The sequence below is a fragment of the Podarcis muralis genome, chromosome 8 (assembly GCF_964188315.1).
Source record: "Podarcis muralis chromosome 8, rPodMur119.hap1.1, whole genome shotgun sequence".
Lineage (NCBI taxonomy): Eukaryota > Metazoa > Chordata > Lepidosauria > Squamata > Lacertidae > Podarcis > Podarcis muralis.
The window spans coordinates 54,311,513-54,318,829 of NC_135662.1; positions in this window are offsets into that span (position 1 = coordinate 54,311,513).

Here is a 7,317-nt window from a genome sequence, read left to right on the forward strand (position 1 = left end):
CTTTTGTGAAACAGACCTGTTCTGCTCTCAAGGTGACAGTGGCCTCTTTCCTCATGCTTAAACATTATACCCCATAATGCTCCCCTTCCAAACCGTGTAAGGTTCTCCTTGCTGGTGCTTAATCATTCTAACAGAAATAAGTTGACATTAGGAATATACATCATTAAGTTTTAAGACCAGCAACATTAAAACAAAACAAAACACACAGCTGACCTTTGGCCCATCCAACTAGATCATCCAAGGCAAAATTTTAACATCACAGTTCTATAAGGGAGTCTCTGAACAACCAGTGCCTTTTTAAGATGCACGATTGTTAACATATTACAGTGCTCTGAATGTTGCCCATGGGAAAGATGAAACAAAGCTCCTCTCATTTAGAGCCGTTGGGAATGCTTAATGCCACATATTAGAGAAGTGGGTTCTCAGCACAGCTTCCTTTTTAATAATATGTGTGTGTTGGGGGGGGGTGTCTCATCCTCTTTCCCCCTGCCACTTTAGAGTTGTTGGGGAAGGGGAAAGCACATTAGTCATTATTTTGTTATTGCATACAGAAAGGATGAAATATTTATATAATAACTATGTATGAATTATTAATATTGTTTATTTTCTTAATTAAAAAAGGCTCCCCCAACTTGGTGGCTCAGTGAAAGTAAGTGTTGTGGTGCATTACACAATATATGATGTATGAAGTTTGCAAGTGGTTTTGAACGGGGTAGAGGTTTGCCTAAAAAGCTACGCATAGAGTCTGGGAGTCTTCTTCTGGATTCAGTGTTATCTATGGAGGTGTATGACTGTCTGTTTCCCGCTTGGGTTGTGGCCCTATCTGAAAAAAGCAGATCTTACATCAACTATACACGTTGTTGTTATGTCTACATATGAGTGCAGCAACATCAATTGGTACAGAATGCATTTGCTAGAATGCTTGTAGGAGGCATTGTTGCTAGTTGCACTGCTTGCCTATTCATTTATGAGATCACTTTCAAGTGCAGATTATAACATTTGAAGTTCTAAGGCTAAGCTATCAGTTGCTTAAAGGCCTTCCTGCACTGATGCAAACCCATCCTATTCTTAAGCTTTCCTTTCTGCCTTTCTGATAAGGTTCATCATTATTAAACAAGTACCATAGACAGCGCCTTTTTGGTGGTAGCCTCACACGTATGGAATTCTTTCTCTAGAGAGTATGCATGGCCCAATCTGCATTGGCCATATGCCTAAATAGATTCTTGTTTCACTCTTCCTTGGGTTAAAGCTGTGTTGTGCTGGTGTGTTAATGTATTTCATTATTTAATTCTGTTTTAATTTTTTTAACTGCCTTGGGAGGGCTAAATGCTAAAAGGTGAAAGAGAGAGAAAAAGAAAGAGAGAGAGAGAGAATATTTTTACAGGATTTGTCTAGACTTAATTTAGGTAATTCTCATAACACCTGATAGTTTTGGGAATGCAGGAATTCCTCCCATGTCTCCTCTTAAAGTCATTAACAAAGGCCAATAGGGCTATACTAAAATTTTCCACAGCCATGATGAGTCTTAGGAATCCATTCCTGTTCATCTGTTTTGGGGCCTTTGCTGAGTTTGAGAGGATATGCTGCCAGAGATGTTCTTAGGTAATTTGAACTGGCTTGACATCTCAACAAAGTAGAGGTTCTTATTAAGAGTCATTGTTATTTTATCAATGGCTGAAGCTGCTTTCTTAGTGGAATTAAAACCAGGAACGTTTAACCTAACAGGTTTCTAAACTGGGATATGGAACAGCCAGGCTTATGTAAACACAAATATGGCCAGTTCTTATGTCCTTTTGGTTTCACAAACCATCACCTGTTTTATCTTCCTCTGCATCCTTTAGGAAACTTCTGTCAAGAGTATTTAATGCAACCAGCATTCCAAGAAAGGGAGTGAAATGAAGGTCACTCTGTGTTTTCACAGAACCTAAAGAGCTAATTTTATCATGCAAGATAGCCATGACAATGAGCAATTGCACTCTCAGAAAGAAGTGCAATTCTTTTATTAACATACAAATTGCTTCTTTCCAGCCCCTGGCTCTTTAAAATCTGGGTCTTTTATACACACCTAGGATTGCCATCTATCAACCTGGAGGTGGTGCTTGTCTTTCTAATACAGTACCTGTGTTGAAACAAGAGAAGCTACAGAACCTTCTGTGCCACTTATCAGTTTTCACTCACTGGTCATCCTTTTGTTATTGTTACTACCCACCTTTCACCAGAAGGTCCCAGAGTGGGTTACAGCAATATAAAATACAGCATTAAAAACAGTCTAAAGCAGATTACAGCAAATTATTTTAAATCTGCTTCTGAATCTGTGGCCCTGGCTCTTTCTACCCATTTCCTCTACTCCAATGGTTCCCAACTGGTGGTCCCTGGCCCCAGGAGGTTCGTGAAACCATGTAGCAAAAATAACCATAGAGATACCAAAATGTCAAAAGTAGGGGGTCTAGCAGTATTTAGCTAATTGGGAACCACTGCTCTAGACCCACCACAGACACACCCACACCCAATTTTCTGGGGACAGTCTCAGATCTACAGAAGCAATCTTGGTTTCTGATTTGATCCTGGAATGTCCCGCTTTTTCTTAGGACGTCCCTATTTTCATCGGAGAAATGTTGGAGGGTATGGAGCTATGCGACCCTGAACCAAGGAGATAAGTAACTATACAACCTTTAGAAGACATTTGAAGGCAGCCCTGTATAGGGAAGTTTTTAATGTTTAATGTTTTGTTATGTTTCAATTGTTATAAGAATTTGAAGGTCATATTAAAAAAATGTTCATAACTGTATATATAAACCACATGTCTAAAACCCCCAAAAAAGGTCCTGAACAAATTGACCTCAAATATTTCTCTGCAAGGTCAAAGTGGGAAACTTCCCCATTGTCTCTTTCCTCACAAATCCTGTCCTAAGGGCACATTCAATATATGAAAAGGGTGTAAGCCTGTGACCTGTAACCTAGATTCAGGAATTAAGTAGTTATAATAACAAAAGAGTGGCCAAAACCCAGATAATGCAATCAGGTAACTTGCCAGACAGGAGATAAACAACACACTCAGATTTCTGTTGTAGACCGCCTTTTCTGTGATGTAGGTATGATGAATCTGGGGGGTGGTCATGGGCTACACCCCTTCTGTGATGTATGCATGATATTTCTGGGGATGGTCTTGGACTCCAGGGCGGACAATTTAAAATGTCTATATAAGCGCAGGCACACCTTTATTCTGGGTCCTCCTCCTCTCTCCTGTGTGTGGGGGAGCACCCTGTTACAACAGTTAATAAAGATCAGGCTTACTAGCTGCTTTGCTTCTCAATATTCTCTGGCTGTTCTCCATTATTTTCTCCTACCGATAGAGAACCTACAAAAGGACTCTATATGGGCTCTTGGCTACCCCATAAGGGAACAGGAGCAGGTTTTTTTCTTATATCACTATATATGTTGGAAGCTGTCCAGAGTGGCCGGGGCCACCCGAACAGATGGATGGGGTATTATTATTATTAATGACTAGGATGTCCCTATTTTCATTGGATAAATGTTGGAGCGTTTGCCATCACCTGCACCACACTCTGATCCTCATTACTGCGGGTAGTTGAAGAGAGGACTACATACCCAGGCTTCTCACTTCCATTGCCCTACACACTTTTACCTCTGGCGCCACTCATCTCTGGAATACTGCCCCCCCCCAGTGGTTGTCTATGAGTGAATGTGGTCCTTCTCCATCCTTGAATTAAAAGGATCTCAGTGTGCAGGCTGGGCAAGATTCCTTCCAGAAGCTCTGTAAAAAATGTTTATCCACGGGTAGGTGGCCTGATTCAGGATGAAGTAAAGGTAGTAGATATGTCCTTTGTTCTCTCTATCAAGAAAGTAGGGTTGTCTGACCATGCATACATAATTTTTTGCATGTTTTTGCCAGGAAATTGTAATTAGGAGCCTCGCTTAAATTTTCCACACGTCATGATCGCATAGGTTCCTGAAGTGCTCTGGCGTCAAGAGGGAAATTGTATATCAAGTACAAATCGTTAAGATGTTGCAAAATATTATTTTTTAATAATGTTTGGAGGACAGGGGAGCAATAAAAAGATACTTGGTTTTTTTTAAAAAAATGTAATATTTATGAACAATAAGTGTTTCAACTTTCCTGTACTGCTCAAGTAGTGTGTGTACGCCACAAAAACCAGTTCTTCAGATGAAAAATGAGTCGAGGTTTGGAGTTAGTAATTAGTTCATTTAGTTATTGGGGTCTCTGTTATAATAGCCAAAAGCAGTGTCAGTATTTAGAGAAAAAAGCTCTTGGCCAAGAGGAGAAAAGGGGCCGAGACACCAAATTATGGCTTAAAGGTTGGATGGCAATGAACTCTACTAGCATTAGCAAGCATTAACATTTCTCAATGGGAAATCTCATTCCATTTCCTTCTTAAAGCAATGCAAGTATGATTTAATCTCTCAGAAGTCCATTTCGAAAAGCTAAAGGTGCTCCCACAATATAAAGGGGCTAAACTCCTTCTAAATGCTATGATTTTTGCTGATTAAGTAAAATAAAAATAAAGTTGGCTTTGGTAGCAGGCTGCCTTAAAAAAAAAAATCTGTTCTTAACTTCTCTCTTAAATTGCTAGATTTTCCTTGTGTCTTTTAAAATGTTCATTGCATTGGAAGACCACACTGCTGTGGCTTCTCCTAGCCAGGCTTTATACTTGAGTCCTAGTGCACTCTGTGGATCCCTCCTATAACCCCTCCCCCACCGAGTGGAGGCCACTATTTAAATTTTCCCATAATGCCCCAGTGTGTTCCAGGATGGGCTGCCATCAAAATGCACAGGAATCATACTATTCCAAGGCATTGTGGGAAGATTTAAATGGTTCATTGTTGCCAGCCATCTGTCAAGGTGCACAGGGTGGGGCAATTATCAATGCCAGTGGTCGCCATCAGGGTCCTGGGTCTTGGCAGATGCCTAAGGATGCCAAGTAATGATGCTAGCATCTCTCCTGCTCTCCAGCCCAGTATATCTGAAGGGGCGTCTCCACCCCCATCATTCAACCCAGACACTGAGGTCCAGCACAGAGGGCCTTCTGGCGGTTCCCTCACTGTGAGAAGCAAAGCTACAGGGAACCAGGCAGAGGGCCTTCTTGGTAGTGGCGCCTGCCCTGCGGTACGCCCTCCCATCAGATGTCAAAGGAATAAACAACTATCTGACATCTGAAGGCAGCCCTGTTCATAGCTGTCAACTTTTCCTTTTTCTTGTGAGGAATCGTATTCGGAATAAGAGAATTTCCCGTAAAAAAAGTGAAATGTTGACAGCTATGGCCCTGTTTAGGGAAGTTTTTAATGACTGATGTTTAAATGTTTTTTAATATTTTGCTGCAAGCTGCCCAGAGTGGCTGGAGAAACCCAGCCAGATGGGCAGGGTATAAATAACAAATTATTGTTGTTGTTGTTGTTGCTGCTGCTGTTGTTGTTGTTATTGTTACTACTACTACTACTACTACTACTACTACTACCACTACTACTACTCTTGCTGGGGGTGGGGGGGAATTCTGAGAACTACGTGCCGTACTGTTATCCCTCGAACCTGGGCTTCTACATTAACTTTAGTGGAGTGTTATGCTATGCTACCTCTTTAGCAGGTCTAATATTATGCCAGTGTCAGGGTGAGAACCAAGCACAAAACCTGCACTTCGCTCCATTGCACTCCTGCAACACTCACAACCTCACCCAGATTTTCTCCTGGCATTTGTGGCGCAAAGTCAGTATATCTTTACTGTGCCACTGCGACGTCATTCTGTTAACAAAGCAGAAGTTATTTGTGTTCCTACCCTGCCTAGTGACCATAAACCCAGAGACAGGATTATGCTGCAGGTAATCTGATACCATAAATTGATTTTCTGAGTCCCTTCGTGGCCCAGACTGTCAAGAGATACATTTACTCAACAATGTACCCTTTAATTCAGTAATGAGCAGTTCTTCCAAGATATACAGTATCTCTTTTAGAACACTTTTTTTTTAGTCCCAAGGGTTGCTGTTCAATCCTGAAATGCAAAGTTTAAAAACATGATACAGCAAGATAAATAAATAAATAAATGAGGAATTGATTTCTTGCTAAGATTTTTACAGTATTGTATTCTGGCAAGTCAGTAAAGAAACTTGATACTTAAAAAAAATAAATGAAGTCAGTAAGCACTGGCCAAATGCATCATTCCTGAGTATTAGTTTAGAATCTGAACTTCTCAAATTATCAAGGTTGTCAGCCATTTAAAGGAAGAAGAAGAAGAGTTTGGATTTGATATCCTGCTTTATCACTACCCGAAGGAGTATCAAAGCGGCTAACATTCTTCTTTCCCTTCCTCCCCCACAACAAACACTCTGTGAGGTGAGTGGGGCTGAGAGACTTCAAAGAAGTGTGACTAGCCCAAGGTCACCCAGCAGCTGCACGTGGAGGAGCGGGGAAGCGAACCCAGTTCACCAGATTAGCACAAACCTACCACTCTTAACCACTACACCACACTGGCTTATTATGAGTGTAGTAATCTGTGTATGGAGATTGTGCTATTATTATTATTATTATTATTATTATTATTATTATTATTATACCCTGCCCATCTGGCTGGGTTTCCCCATCCACTCTGGGCAGCTTCCAGCACATATAAAAAACATAATAAAAAGTCAAACATTGAAAACTTCCCAACACAGGGCTGCCTTCAGATGTCTTCTAAAAGTTGTGTAGTTTTTTATCTCCTTGACATCTGATGGGAGGGAGTTTCACAGGGAGGGCGCCACTGCCAAAAAGGCCCTCTGCCTGGTTCCCTGTAACTTCACTCCTTGTGGTGAGGGAACCGCCAGAAGGCCCTCGGAGGTGGACCTCAGCAGATGTTTTGACAGCAGGCCTTCCTGTGAGGTAGCAAGTCCAAAGTTCATGGACTCAGAGATTAAGAGACATAGGCAAGCAAACATTCAAAATACGCAGCAAGGTTCTTTGCACATAATAACATGGTTTTACTGAGAGAGTCAATACCCTCAGTTGAGGAACTAAGATACAAATTACAGTTGAAAGCACAGGATTCCCTTGCAGGAGTAGCTGTATAGATAAAACAGCTGACTTTTCCTGCCTCCTGTCATTAGTCATAATAGAACAGGGACCGCCAACCATTTGGGGCCAGTGGGACCAGTCACAAAATGGCTGTCATGTGCCGTGATACAAAATGGCAGCCACTTCTAAAAGAGCAGAGGACCACAATAAGCTGCAAGCATGCAGCACATCACACCCCTTCCCGAATCAATAGGAAAAGGCACCACCACTGTGTTCACTCATGGAGAAAAGTTGCT